We start from the raw sequence: 15,348 nt of genomic DNA, 5'->3' as shown, positions 1-15,348 counted from the left end.
TCATCCATTGTTGTAGTGTCTGCTCAGTCTCGCCAATATACCAAGCCTCTGGGCATCCCTGCCTACATCGTATGAAATAGACAACATTGGCTGAGTCATATGAGTACTTGCCATCGACATGGTGCGAGGTGTCCCCACTTGTAATGGTGGTATCCGTGTCAACCCCGTGCTCTCATCCCAGGCAAGTATGTTTTTCATTAGATATGCAGACCAACGTCAGGGTGGCACGGTGGCTCTGTGGTTAGCATTGCTGCTTCACAGTACCAGGATCCCAGGTTTGATTCCAGCCTCGGGCGACTGTCTGTGTGGAGTTTGCATGTTCTCCCCATGCCTGCGTGGGTTTCCTCCCACAGTCCAATGATGTGCAGGTCAGGTGAATTGGCCATGCTAAATTGCCTGTAGTGTTAGGTCCATTAGTCAGAGGGAAATGAGACTGGGTGGGTTACTCTTCGGATGGTCAGTGTGGAGTTGTTGGGCCGAAGGGCCTGTTTCCACACTGTAGGGAATTAATCTGATAACTCTTCTGGTGTGGTCTCTCCAAAAGCCTATACTATTGTAGCATGCCTTACCTTATTCTTGCATTCCAACCCCCAGCAATAACGGCTTCCTGTGTTCCTTGTACATGTACAGCCAAGTTGTACTGAACATCAACATTTAGATGTTTCACACCTTTCAAAACTAAAGTTCTGTTTTTCTATCCTACCTTAGCAAATAATTTGCTTTCAGCCCTATCTACCACCCTACTAGTCAATTGCTCTTTGTGCTCAGTTTACACCATTCCCACAGCTACCCTTCCTTTTGAACTTGATATCATCAACAAACTAAATTATATTGGCCTCAGTATATTCACCTAAATCAACGATAGTAATTGGAATGTGTGTTATTGTTCACTATTCTGCTTTTTAATGTGTTTCCTTTAGACTCAACAGGTGTTGATTAGTTAGAACTATGTTCTAATTGCCAATGGGAATAAATAGAGTCTCCTTGAATGCAAATGATTTTTATGTAACATGGAATATGCTACTTTTATTCCAGTGGGACTAATTGCCTTTATGTACTCTTCAATGATTAAATAATTTAAACTAGCACTTAAAATTTAATGTAAACTCTCAACCTAAGAGTTAAGAACAGCAGCATAATATCTCATACCTGTTATTAGATTCATACCTGTTATTATTTTGAACTGACAATTTGCAGTAAAGTCACACTTTCTTTAAAGACTTTTTTTTTATTTTATGAAGTTCTTTAGTTACCCCAGTGACTGTACAATACATTGTATGGCTATATCAGATTCCTAGTCCAATGTCTTTACTTTTTATTTCATTTTTATGAGTATTTTTTATTGAGAATAATTTTTATGATATTTGATCTGATCTATTTTACAGCATTTGATCTAATCTAGTTTAAGTGCTGTTCAGCTACTGACTTACAAGGTCATGGGATCAATCTTCTATCCTAGAACTGAATGCAGACTAGCCTTAACACTGACAGTACTGAGAGCTGGATTGTTGAAAGTAAAATTGGTGAATGCAAAGTTACAGACATCAATTAGATGAAAGTACGGGCCGTTACTACTATGAGTGACACTTCATTGCAAATCAAGCTCAACATTCATAAGTTTAATGGTACTTTACATCATCACCTCTCTAATTGACTGTCACTGTAACTGCACCTACAAGAATCAAATGTTTCAGATGAGTATTCTGTTCATCACTAGTTCTGCCTCACACCTTAAATGATCTTATGGCGATATTTAAGGAAGATTTGGCAAGCTTCTCCACTGTCACTGTAAAGCAGATTAACTGGCGGTTCATCTTCTTGTGGGCGCAGTCTTGCTGTGCAGTTTGGTGACAGTTTGGCGACATGTAAAAGAAATGACTGCATTGAAAAAGTAATTAATTCACTATGAAGTATTTGTGATACCCTGAGAACGTCGTATTCCAGGAAAACATTTTTCTTTTTCAATAATATTTCCATCACAGCAGGCATTACAAATGATCCTAGATATGTAGAAAAAAATGGAAAGGTGGAAATATAAATATGGAAGTATTGAATTTTTAGGTCTATCTGACATAAACACAGATATTTCATAAAAGCAAACATTCTGGATGGCTGTCTATATATTATTTAGTGGTGTTGTGTGATTTTTAACTCAGTACACCCCAGTCCAACACCTGCATCTCCAAAATATATATTATTGGGTGACCTTTAACAAAAATCAGATAATTGTCAGTTTCAGTCTGTTGGAGTATAAAAACAAAATGGAGAAAGTGAGGACTGCAGATGTTGGAGATCAGAGCTGAAAATGTGTTGCTGGAAAGGCACAGCAGGTCAGACAGCATCCAAGGAGCAGGAGAATCGACGTTTTGGGCATGAGCCTGAAGACGTTTCGGGCATGAGCCTTCCTGTAGAAGGGCTCATGCCTGAAACGTCGATTTTCCTGCTCCTTGGATGCTGCCTAACCTGCTGCGTCTTTCCAGCAACGCATTTTCAGTTATAAAAACAAAATACTGGGGATACTAGAAATCTGGAACAACTATAGAGAATGTTACAGAAATTCAGCAGGTCTGACAGAATCGCTGGAGAGAGAAATGGAGTCAATGTTTTAAGTCCAAAATTACTCTTTTTGAACACAAACAGAAATTGCTGGAGTACCTCAGCAGGTCTGACAGCATGGGTAGATGGAAAGCAGAATTAATGGACTGGGTTCAGTGACCCTTCCTGAGAGCTGTTCTGAAATGTTTACTTTTAATCAACATCAAAAACAGCGATGAGAAAAAAAAGAGAAGCGCCTTTTGGTTCTGGGAACAAACAAGAACTGCTTGCCTTTCAAGCATCAACAAATGAATATAAATGTCTTCAAATTGTACTGTGTAAGTGCCTGATGAATGCAATTGCCCCTTGAAGGGTCTCTCAATGCTGCCAATTAAAGTCTGTGTACTAAGACAGGAATAAACTACTTTTTTTCAACCACTCCAGGTGTAATTGGAGCTAATATCCAAAGTGCATTCAAGATTTATGTAGGATGGAAGCCAATGCAGATTCACACTTGGCTCAGCCTGGTAATGTAGACACCCTGCTTTGAATCTCCAAGTTCCTTTCTTCTTGGCACTCCATATCAATGCCATCAGTAATGAGCTTCCACGTGTTCCCATCCAACTCTTTGCATCTTCTTCTCGCAACATTACCCTCTGAGTTCTGACCCTACAGCACAGACATGACAACTGGTTAGTATTGTCCTTTCATTGAAGCCAAGATGGTTTTGACCATCGATGGCACACCCCTCCCACAGTAATCTATATCCCACAATTTATTATTGTCTTCCATCCTTACACATTGAGCATCTTGCCTCCAAACCCCACAAATGAATTCCCCAGCCTCTATCCCACATCAGTGGTACCAGATAATTCCCCACCCCTTCATTTTCATTAAACAAACCTCAGGTACTGGCCATGTCACATCACCCCTGACCGACCTAGAAGGATGGCCCCAACTGATGAGTGACTGGATCCCTGACTAACCTCCATCCAGTTTCCTGACTGATGTGCCACAAATATCTGAACTGGTTGCACTGGACGATGCTGGACTGATCATGGCCCACTGGCTGGGCTGCTGTGATCTGGAACTCCTGATCTTGACTGCCACTGTGGCTGACTGACTGTGTCCAAGCTCCTGCCTTGAGATCAGATATTGGCCTTGACTGACTGTAACAAGACTCCCTGACTAATGACAGTCTGCCTTGACTTGACTAAAGACCAGTCTCCTTAGACTTGGAGACATGCTATTTGGCTGAAGGAGACATGCTGTATGTTTGCTGCATAAAGTGCTGTCACATGCTGTAGGTACGATATTAACATAGCCATATAGGAACAGGTTCACTCCCTTAACTGATCATTGCTGACAAGTATGACAAACTGTGGTGCTGAAAAAGCACAGCCGGTCAGGCAGCATCTTAGGAGCAGGACCGTTGAAACTTCGAGCATGAGCTCTTCATCAGGAATGAGGCTTGTGGGCCAAGGGGGCTGCGAGATAAATGGGAGGGGGGTAGGGTTGAAGGAAAGGTAGCTGGAAATGCGATAGGTAGGTGAAAGTGGGGGTTATGGTGATAGGTCGGAGAGGAAGGTGGAGCGATTAGGTGAGAAGGGAGACGGACATGTAGGACAGTTCAAGAGGGCAGTGCCGAGATGGAAGGTTGGATCTGGGATAAGCTGGAGGCAGGGGCAATGAGGAAACTGGTGAAGTCAGCCCCCTCCAAGAACATGCAAGTCCTGGGCCTCCTCTACCGCCAAACACCGATGTTTGGAGGAAGAACACCTCATCTTCCACCTTGGGACCCTCCAACCACACGGGATCAATGTGGATTTCACCAGTTTCCTCATTTCCTCTGTCTCCACCCCCATTCGGCACCACCCTCTTGAATTGTCCTACCTGTCCCTCTCCCTTCCCACCTTTCCACTCCACCCTCCTCTCTGATCTATCACCATCACTCCCCACCTTTATCTACCTATCACAACCCAGCTATCTTCCTCCCAGTCTCACCCCCTCCCATTTATCTCTCAACCCACTTACTCTCCCTGCCTTCACCCATTCCCAATGAAGAGCTCATGCTCAAAACGTCAACTCTTCTGCTCCTCGGATGCTGCCGGACGGGCTTACTTTTCCAGCACTACACTTTTCAACTCTGATCTGCAGCATCTGCAAGTCCTCATTTTCTCCAAGTATGACAAGCTGCCTGGCTTTGTGTCTGCATTACATGGCAATTCATCCAAGTAGACACCAAGTGAGTGAGTGCTAGGTGATTAAGAGAGGTACCCCCAATCCAATCCATGAGATTGGTACTTGTTCCTACATATAGTGTGTTTTATCAGTAGTATTACAATAAAATGCAGCAATGAAGAGGAGTTCTGTATTGTAAGTGGGTCAGAGATATGCCATGGTGATACGGTCTGTGTCCGATGCCTACTTCCAACAATGGAGGATTAGGGCAATGATTGTCATGGAGCCTAACTCTAGGATTTTTGTGACCACTGCCCAAGATAGAGGCAGCAGGAGCAAGAGGTGAGCTAGAGCTGCCAGATAAACGTTTGGGCTTTCATGTCAACGATTATCATTGCCTAGTTTTTATCAAACGGGTGAGATAATAGGATAAAAGAACACATCAGTGGTGAGATCAGGTACTAATAACATGCAAATGCATGCCAATAAGTCTCTCACCACTCACAAGTGAGATTGTCATCTCACTCTTTCAAACATTCTTGCTGAGTTAGACTTTTCACCAATTTCACCATATTTTTCCAACTGACAAACCATTAGCCAAATTGTTCAGGGGCTGAAAGGTTCCACTGAAACTGCCGAGTCTGAGTGCTTTCTCAACTTCTGTGATCTGGAATAGTTTCCCTTCCCCCAGTTTTAAATCTTTTGCTTTGTGAAAGAGAAAGCATTATTCCTTTGGAGTGTTTTACCTTGCTGCACATTTTGTGGTTTATTGTGTATATTCTGAAGAATGAATAAGAAATCAAGAGTGGGACAGTGCATTTCATATGCTTTATGGTGTCTGTGATGCACACAAAGATTTCTACAAGTGTCACTTCTAAGTTAATGCAACATAAAAGATTGCACAATTTCACAGTCAAACAGCAGCATAGTAATGTAATTTTATCTGAAAACAAGGTACACCATGTGTTTAATTGTGTGTGTGTGTTTTATTATTTGATCAATTGAAATGGTGAAAAGGGATCCAGTTGTTATCTCAGTAGATGCACTAACCAAAGTTGTACTGGCCACACAACTCAAGATAGTCTTGATCATTGATTGAGTGCTGAACATGGGAAGATAGACTTTCATCTATGTCTTTTACCTAACACTTGATACATTGGTTAATGTTCCTGGCCCCCCCAGCACTTTATTTAAGACCTTTGTCCCCACATAGAGTAATACAGATGTACAGCAGGAAACACCCTTCGGTCCAACTTGTTCCTCCCAACCAGATAACCCAACCCAATCTCGTCCCACCTGCCAGCACCCGGCCCACATCCCTCCAAACCCTTCCTATTCATATACCCATCCAGATGCCTTTTAAATGTTGCATTGCACTAGTCTCCACCACTTCCTCTGGCAACTCATTTCATACACGTACCACCCTCTGCGTGAAAAAGTTGCCCTTTAGGTCTGTTTTATATCTTTCCCCTCTCCCTAAACCTATGCCCTCTAGTCTGAACTCCGCCACCCCAGGGAAAGGGTTTTGGCGACTAATCCTATCCATGCCCCTCATGATTTTATAAACCTTGACAAGATAACCGCTCAGATCCTGACACTCCAGGGAAAACAGCCCCAGCTTATTCAGCCTTTCTCCATAGCTCAAATCCTCCAACCCTGGCAACATCCTTGTAAACCTTTTCTGAACCCTTTCAAGTTTCACAGCATCTTTCTGATAGGAAGGAGACCAGAATTGCATGCAATATTCCAACAGTGGACTAACCAATGTCCTGTACAGCCGCAACATGACCTCCCAATCCCTGTACTTAATACTCTGACCAATAAAGGAAAGCATACCAAACACCTTCTTTACTATTCTGTCTACCTGCAACTGCTGATCATCCTGAGGAAGAAGAAGCATGGTTGGGTGTTTATAACCAGTTTTCTGAACCCTTTCGAGTTTCACGACATCCTTCCTATAGTAGGGAGACCAGAATTACATGCAATAGTCCAAAAGTGGTCGAACCAAAGTCCTGTACAGCCACAACATGACCTCCCAACTCCTATATTCAGTGCTCTGACTGATAAAGGAAAGCATACCAAACGCCTTCTTCACTATTCTATCTACCTGTGGCTCTACCTTCAAGGAGCTACGAACCTGCACTCCAAGGTCTCTTTGTTCAGCAATACTCCCTCAGACCTTACCATTAAGTGGGTAAGTCCTGCTAAGATTTGCTTTCCCAAAATGCAGCACCTCACGTTTATCTAAATTAAATTCCATCTGCCACTTCTCAGCCCATTGGCCAATCTGGTCAAGATCCTGATGTAATCTGAGGTAACCCTCTTCGTTGTCCACTACACCTCCAATTTTGGTGTAATCCACAAACTTAGTAACTACACCTCTTAAGCTCACATCCAAATCATTTATGTAAATGATTTAAAGTAGTGGACCCAGCACCGATCCTTATGACACTCCACCAGTCACAGGCCTCCAGTCTGAAAAAACAACCCTCAATCTTCACCCTCTGTCTTCTACCTTTCAGCCAGTTCTGTATCCAAATGGCTAGTTTTCCCTGTCTTCTATGAGATCTAACCTAGCTAACAAGTCTGCCATAGGGAACCTTGTCAAAAGCCTTACTGAAGTCCATATAGATCACATCTACCACTCTTCCCTCATCAATCCTCTTTGTTACTGCTTCATAAAACACAATCAAGTTTGTGAGACATGATTTCCCACGCACAAAGCCATGTTGACTATCCATAATCAATCCTTGCCTTTCCAAATACACATACATCCTGTTCCCTCAGGATTCCCTCCAACAACTTGCCCACCACCAATGTCAGGCTCACTGGTCTATAGTTCCCTGGCTTGTCTTTAATACCTTCCTTTAGCAGTGGCACCACATTAGCCAATCTCCAGTCTTCCGGCACCTCACCTGTGACTATCGATGATACAAATATCTCAGCAAAAGGCCAAGCAATCACTTCTCTAGCTTCCCACAGAATTCTGATCAGGTCCTGGGGACTTCTCACTTTTATGCTTTTCAAGACATGCAGCACTTCCTCCTCTGAAATGAGGACATTTTTCAAGTTGGCACCATTTATTTCCCTACATTCTGTATCTTCCATATCCTTTTCCACAGTAAGTACTGATGCAAAATACTCGTTTAGTATCTCCCCAATCTCCTGCAGCTCCACACAAAGGCTGCCTTACTGATCTTTAAGGGGCCCTATTCTCTCCCTCGTTACTCTTTCATCCTTAATATATTTGTAAAAAACCCTTTGGATTCTCCTTAATTCCATTTGCCAAAACTATCTCATGTCCCCTTTTGCCCTCTTGATTTCTCTCTTAAGTATACTCCTACTGCCTTTATACTCTTCTAAGGATTCACTCAATCTATCCTGTCTATACCTAACATATGCTTCTTTCTTTTTCTTAACCAAACCTTCAATTTCTTTAGTCATCCAGCATTCCATATACCAGCCTTTCCTTTCACCCTACCCGGAATATACTGTCTCTGGATTCTTGTTATCTCATTTCTGTAGGTTTCCCATTTTCCAGCCATCCCTTTACCTATAAACATCTGACCCCAACCAGCTTTTGAAAGTTCTTGCCTAATACCATCCAGTTTAGAACTTCAACTTTTAGATCTGGTCTATCCTTTTCCATTACTATTTTAAATCTAATAGAATTATGGTCGCTGGCCCCAAAGTGCTCCCTCACTGACACCTCAGTCACCTGCCCTGCCTTATTTCCCAAGATTAGGTCAAGTTTTGCACCTTCTGTAATAGGTACATCCGCATACTGAATCAGAAAATTTTCTTGTACACACTTAACAAATTCCTCTCCATCTAACCCCTTAACACTGTGGCAGTCCCAATCTATGTTTGAAAAATTAAAATCCCCTAACATAACCATCCTAGTATTCTTACAGGTAACTGACATCTGTTTACAAATTTGCTTCTCAATTTCCCGCTGACTATTAGGGGGTCTATAATACAATCCTAATAAGGTGGTCATCCCTTTCTTATTTCTCACTTCCACCCAAACAACTTCCCTGGATGTACTTCCGGGAATATCCTCCCTCAGTACAGCTGTAATGCTGCACCTTATCAAAAACGCAAATACCCCTCTTTTGCCTCCCTTTTTGTCCTTCTTGTAGCATTTGTATCCCGGAACATTAACCTGTCCATCGCTGAGCCAAGTTTCTGTAATTGCTAGGATATCATGAGTGCACACTGTTCTCACGATCAGGCCTTATGGTGGTCAACAATTAGTTCAACCACTGCAAGATCAGCTCCAAGAATAGTTAAGATGTCTTATCATAGAATGTCTTCACTGTGGAAGAAGGCCATTTGACCCAGCATGTCCATCCAAAGAGTAAGCCACTCAGACCCATCCCTTACATGTTACTCGGCATTTACCTAAATGATCCATCTAACCTACACATCTCTGAACAATTTAGCATGGCCAATTCACCTAACCTGCACATCTTTGGACTACGGGAGGAAACCAGAGCTCCCAAAGGGAACCCACGCAGACACGTGGAGAATGTGCAAACTCCACACAAACAGTCACCCAAGACTAGAATTGAACCCAGGTCCCTGATGCTGTGATGCAGCTGTGTTAACCACTGAGCCACTGTGCCACACACAGGAAGGGGCACTTTATGGACCTGGCACTCACACAATAAGACAAAGTCACATCCTGCCACATTTGAGAATTCACATAATTGGAAGGTATGGATGGCAGCACACACAACAGTCAGAGAACCTCTAGGTGAATAAAACCTAGAACAGGGTTTCAAATCTGAAAAAAATCCCACCAGGTGGACCTTGAAAATTTTAGTGCAGCATGAATTGGGAGAAGATCCAGGAATACAGCCTTTTACCCAACCTCAAAGTCTTCAAAATGCTTTGAGCCAGGGAATTCACCACATAGACTCCAAAACAAAGAAATGGCTAAAGTAACCAGACAGCCAGCGCAGAAAGAGTCAACACCTCCGGGAAGATGGTCTGCAACTTTGTTTTAATATCAGTGAAGAAATGAAATCTACTGTTTATTTGGAAAACCACTTATTCCAAAGGGCCCTTCCTGGTTGTGAACAGCAAGTGATTTCATCTCTAACAATCGGTGTGAAATTTTGTAAACCAGATGCAATGTCAGTTGAAAAAATGTCATTATTTCACTAACTCAGCTGTGGGATTATCTTTAATGGCCAGTGAAACAGTGAGATTTGCCATTACAGACAACTATTATTGAAAGAACTGCCCAGCACATGAGTTCATTGTGAGACAGGCAGTTCTAGGTGACCTTAGGATTTGAATTACAAACACAGACTGAAGCAGACTCCCTGAAGCATATCTTTATATCAAACTTTTCTCTAATGCTTTGACAATAATGCAGCAGAATGGCTGAATACAAATGCAGTGGAAGAGGCAGCCAATTACTGTTGGGATACAGTATGCAGACCCAACAGGAATAGTTTGACAAGCTGTAATATCAAACTGTCAAGGAAAACGATCACCTAATGGACAATCAGACAGTTCTGACGGATCTCCAAGCGAGTGCTGTTGCATTATATGGTCAAAGAATGCCCACAGTCCTGAGCTCATAATGACTGCATTCTATAGAAACAGCTTCCACACATTATAGGGAAGAGTCAGCCTGATGCAAATTTACAGTAAACTGTAAGGACTTTCAAAAATGTGTAAAACATGATTTATTCATTTAATATAACTTTGTGAAATAAATATAATAGGTCTATAACACCTGAAAGCATACAATAGTTTGCGAATTTCACATGTCACAGGTACAATATATTAGATAGCCTTGGCCTTAATGGGCAAACTTATTTAGCACTGCATCTTTCACAAGTCAAAATTACCTAGTTACAACAATGAAAATGTACTGCACTCACTGTGGAGTGTTTTGATACAGCCTGAGGTTATGAATCTGCAAAATACCTGCGAGTCTTTCTGTATGATGTATCTATTTATTTTGGCCAAGTGAGCAGAGATCCTTCTTGAGTGATACTGTGAAATGGGTATGAATCAGCCATCCAAATACAATCGGAAATCAAAGAAAATTCAAGAATGGCAAATGCTCCCATTGCCCAACAATGATGGGGGGAAATCCATCAGCAGGAGCAAGAAGTGAAGTAGTGTTCAGGAGAATCAAGAGAACACAATAGTTGATGAAAACAAACTTCCATCAGAGCTCAACAAGAGTCAGGTCACAACTGCTGAGGCATCCAGAGGAATATCATCACCTTGGAAAGCCTCTCATTGTCATACCATCCAGAACAATCTTTTCATTTCATCCCTTCACCTTACAGTGCCACTGGATAAAAAAAAAACTCTTGAAAACTCACTGTATGACCATCTTCAGCCCTTCTCATTATCGTAACTCAAAAGCAAACCTCCAGAGACTGGTAATGAAGAGACAAAGTATTGGTCTAAAGTCTGTGTTAATTGTTGAATAAAGGTTAGCTCTCTCAAAAGCAAAAACCTATAATGTATATGCACATAATGAAAGATACACTGTGCTACTGGGTTGTCCCATAGCCGACACATTTTCAGTAACCAGCACACTTACAACTAGTTGTCTCTATCACACCCCACCTTCTCATCATTTTTCTTCACTTGTCTAACAGTGACTGCCCCTTCATACGTGTTTAACTGGCCTGTTGTTTTGTCTAAACAGTGAAACAGAAACCAAGCAAACTCAGCCATATTTCACTACCAGGTTCCAGGATCCTGGATGGTTGACGTACTGGATGAACTGATATCCTGTTTTGGAAATGTATGTGTTACCAAGAGAGGAGACTGATAATGGTGGATAGACGGCCTATTGGAGAGAAAGAAATATTGAGAGAAAGAGAAAGAACAAATTTCTGCATTATCTTGTGACATCCTGCAGTTCTGACAATTAGTCAGACTGCTGTCATGCCCCATGACTGGATTAGCATGCATGGTTCACACCAGCTCCTTCATTCCTGAGCTGCTCTTATGTGAGGGAGGAGAGGCAACGAATCTCACAAAGATGTGTAAAGTTCCTGATCTTCAAATCCCTCTTTATTCATGTTCCACATTGGATGAATCAGCATGGAGTTTGATTAATTGCAACTGATTCTATCAGGATCTTCATTAAGCTACTTGATTAAACCATGCCCACTCACCTTGAGAAATGATGTGCCCATTTAGATAAAAGAATGAGATAGATTTTCCTGCGATGGTTGCTGTGGTTATAGAGAGCTGCACTGTGTTTTAAATTGAAAATAAGCGTATGTTCATAATAAATGTATAAGAGCACAGTTCTAATATAGGTATTGTTCTCCATCAAAAAGGCAGATTCTTTTGGGGAAATCAGAAATTCTCAAGGACTGAATGAAGCAAAAAGAGCATTTTATGAGTTTAACAACCATATTTTTCAAGGATTAAGAATCACCCTCTCAAAGTGATATGGAATTTCAATAATGCCAACCTTATGAGAACAGACTCATAGTAGTCAATTATTAGTCAATTATTTCCAACCTGATTTAAAATTAAGGTCCTGTCTCAATAGCTACAACATTTGAATAAGGAAATATAAGTGAGATCTGTAAAGCAACAACATGTTGCAGGAATTATTTAAAAGGCATCTGGATGGGTATATGAATAGGAAGGGTTTGGAGGAATATGGGCCAGCTGCTGGCAGGTGGGACTAGATTGGGTTGGGATATCTGGTCAGCATGGACGAGTTGGTCCGGAGAGTCTGTTTCTGTGCAGTGCATCTCTATGACTCTGTGATTATGACTCTAAAAAGGACGCTGAAGATAGCATGTTATTTCCCAACTCAGAGGGACTAAGGAGGCATTTTTAAAGAAGGGAATGGCAATAGCTTTGAAAGGGACTGTGAAAGTTCCTGCAGAGAGTAAAACATTGACATTCTAGTTGAAGACAGGTTAAAGAAAGCTGAAAGCTGTCAGAAAGGTAATGATAAAGATTCTTTTTAGAGTGTGACCAAGTAAATGTTGGCCTCTCTGACAAAAACTAACCAGCCCCGACCCTCGACATTTCACTTCATTGAGCCTGAACAGAGAATGACACCAATACAGTTAATGAGTAAGAGCAAAATTGGAGGGAAATATTCTTCTAAACCACAAATTAAAGTAAACTACTGCAGATACTGGAAATCTGAAATAAAAATAGAAAGGGCTGGAGAAATTCAGCAAGACTGGCATAATCTGTGAACAGAAAAACTAAGATAATGCTTTGAGTCCAATCTGACTCTCCTTTGGAATGCTGTCTGAAGGACGCATATTTGAAGTTGAAATATTAATCTTTACATTATCAGAATGTATCCGTTTTCAACTGTTTATATTGTTAGTTCAACTCTATTCTTGAAAATGCTCCATGCATTCAGATATAGTAGCTTTTATGCTGCCTTCTCCAAAAATGCACCCTTCAGTCAGGCTTTCCCAACCAACGGACACCTCTACCTGTCAATCAGATTGTCAAGCTGTCAAGAAAACTAAAGGAAATTTTGTGGCAAAAGACATTGAAATTCATGGAATCCCCACCTCCTGCTCAATATTAACACATTCTCAAAACCATTTCAGGCACTGGTAGATTCCATGTGCTTGGATGACAATATAGTCACCAAGCGAAAATTGTTTCATAGAATGCCTACAATGTGGAAGCAGGCCATTTGGCCCATTGATTCCATACCGACCCCCCCAAACAGCAATTCAACCAGAGCTACCCTCTACCATCTCCTTGCATTTCCCATAGGTAGTACACCTAACCTGCATACTACTATGGGCAATTTAGCATGGCCAATCCACCTAGTCTGCACATCTTTGGGACATTGAGAGGAAACCAGAGCTCCCAGAGTAAACCCACAAAGACACAGGAAGAACATGAAAGCTTCACACAGAGAGTCACCCAAGGGGGGGAATTGAACCTGGGTTCTTGGTGCTGTGAGGCAGCAGTGCTAACCACTGAGCCACCATGCCGCCCCATCAAATACATCATAAATCATAATTCATGATGTACATATTAAAGAGTAGCCTGAGGCCATTGCAATGTCAATAGAAGCTGATGAAATTAGGTATGCTCAGGAAGAGGAGAGTCTGAACCAAACTTTCATGAATCCCGTAAGCATCTCCATTCTGGATGTCAAGGCAGGTTCTTGACCTGATGTCAACTTTAAGTGTGAGCTGCTCTTTAATAATTTAAGTATTTACTATACATTTATTCATTTTATGAAGTGCACTGTACTATTCAAAGTCAGGCAGTGGAGGTCACTCCACTCTCCTAGTCAATATTTGTCACTCAACCAATGTTGCAAAAATTATGGTTAATCTGTAATGATACAACAATCTCCACTACTTATTTGAAGATTTCAAAATTCAATGAGTTTATGTTGGAGGAACCAAATACATAGAAGTACACTTTCGAGAATAATAACATATCTTTAATATACATTATTTGCTGGACCTACATAATTGTTAAATTCAAATGCTGGTGCTCCTTTCTGATAGCATGGTATATCTATATCATATGGACTGCAATGGTACATTATTATCTTCTCAAGTGCAATTAGAAATAGACAATAAAAGTTGGCCTTACCAGCAGTGTCCACATCTTATGAAAAAATACAAACAAAGATATGAACAATGGTACATATTTTGTAAGTACCCAATTAAAATGGTGCATTGTTCCTTAAGCAGCCATCATTGTTTCTGTCTTCACTGTTTTCTGTATCTCTCTGCTGTTCTCTCACCTTGTCTCCTTTTCTTTCATTCAAAGAATCATCATAGCAGCATAGAATCCCTACAGTATAGAAATAGGCCATTTGGCCCATCAAGTCCACGCCCAACTCTTCAAAAAGCATCCCACCCAAATCTAACCCCAACACTCTCCAGGAGCTATGTTATATGTCAGGTGGGGCAGCACTTCAATGTAGCTCCTAGATTAACCCTTCCATGGCTATTTACTTCATACTATCCATATCTATGCTTAAGTTCATGACCAGAGTTCTGAACCAGCTGTTCAGGAGATGTCTTCTGTCCTCACATAGACACATTGCTCATCAATTGTCTGGATGGAAGAGTGAGTTATTGAGGACTGTTGCAACATGAAGGTATTCCAACGAGGAAACCAAATACAGACCTTCATAATGATCTAACTGAGCATGTCACAATCAGAGACTGGAATTCCTTCCTGTCGTGCTGTATTGACCTGGAATTCAGACACAGCTTGCAAGGCCATAGATTCAGCCAGAGAGTGGGGAATCTATGGAATTCATTGTCACAGAAGGCTGTGGAGACCAGGCAATTGAGTATATTTAAGACCGAGATATATAGGTTCTTGATTGTCAAGGGGATCAAAGGTTATGGGGAGAAAGTGGGAGAATGGGGTGGAGAAACCTATCAGCCATGATTGAATAGTGGAGCAGGCTTGATGGACTGAATTGCCTAATTTCTGCTCCTATTTTTTATGGTCTAATGAAGTCAACATCTCGGGGAATCCTATTATACTCAAAATGCCCATTGTTCACTCATCTCACTTCTTGACCTTCCACAAAGTGACATGAATTATCCTTTTTAACACAATGTAGAAGTGCCTCTACACCATGATGCAGCAGCAGACTATAAATTATGCAAT

Source organism: Hemiscyllium ocellatum, chromosome 29 (assembly GCF_020745735.1).
Source record: "Hemiscyllium ocellatum isolate sHemOce1 chromosome 29, sHemOce1.pat.X.cur, whole genome shotgun sequence".
Classification (NCBI taxonomy): domain Eukaryota; kingdom Metazoa; phylum Chordata; class Chondrichthyes; order Orectolobiformes; family Hemiscylliidae; genus Hemiscyllium; species Hemiscyllium ocellatum.
This window is presented reverse-complemented; position numbering follows the sequence as displayed.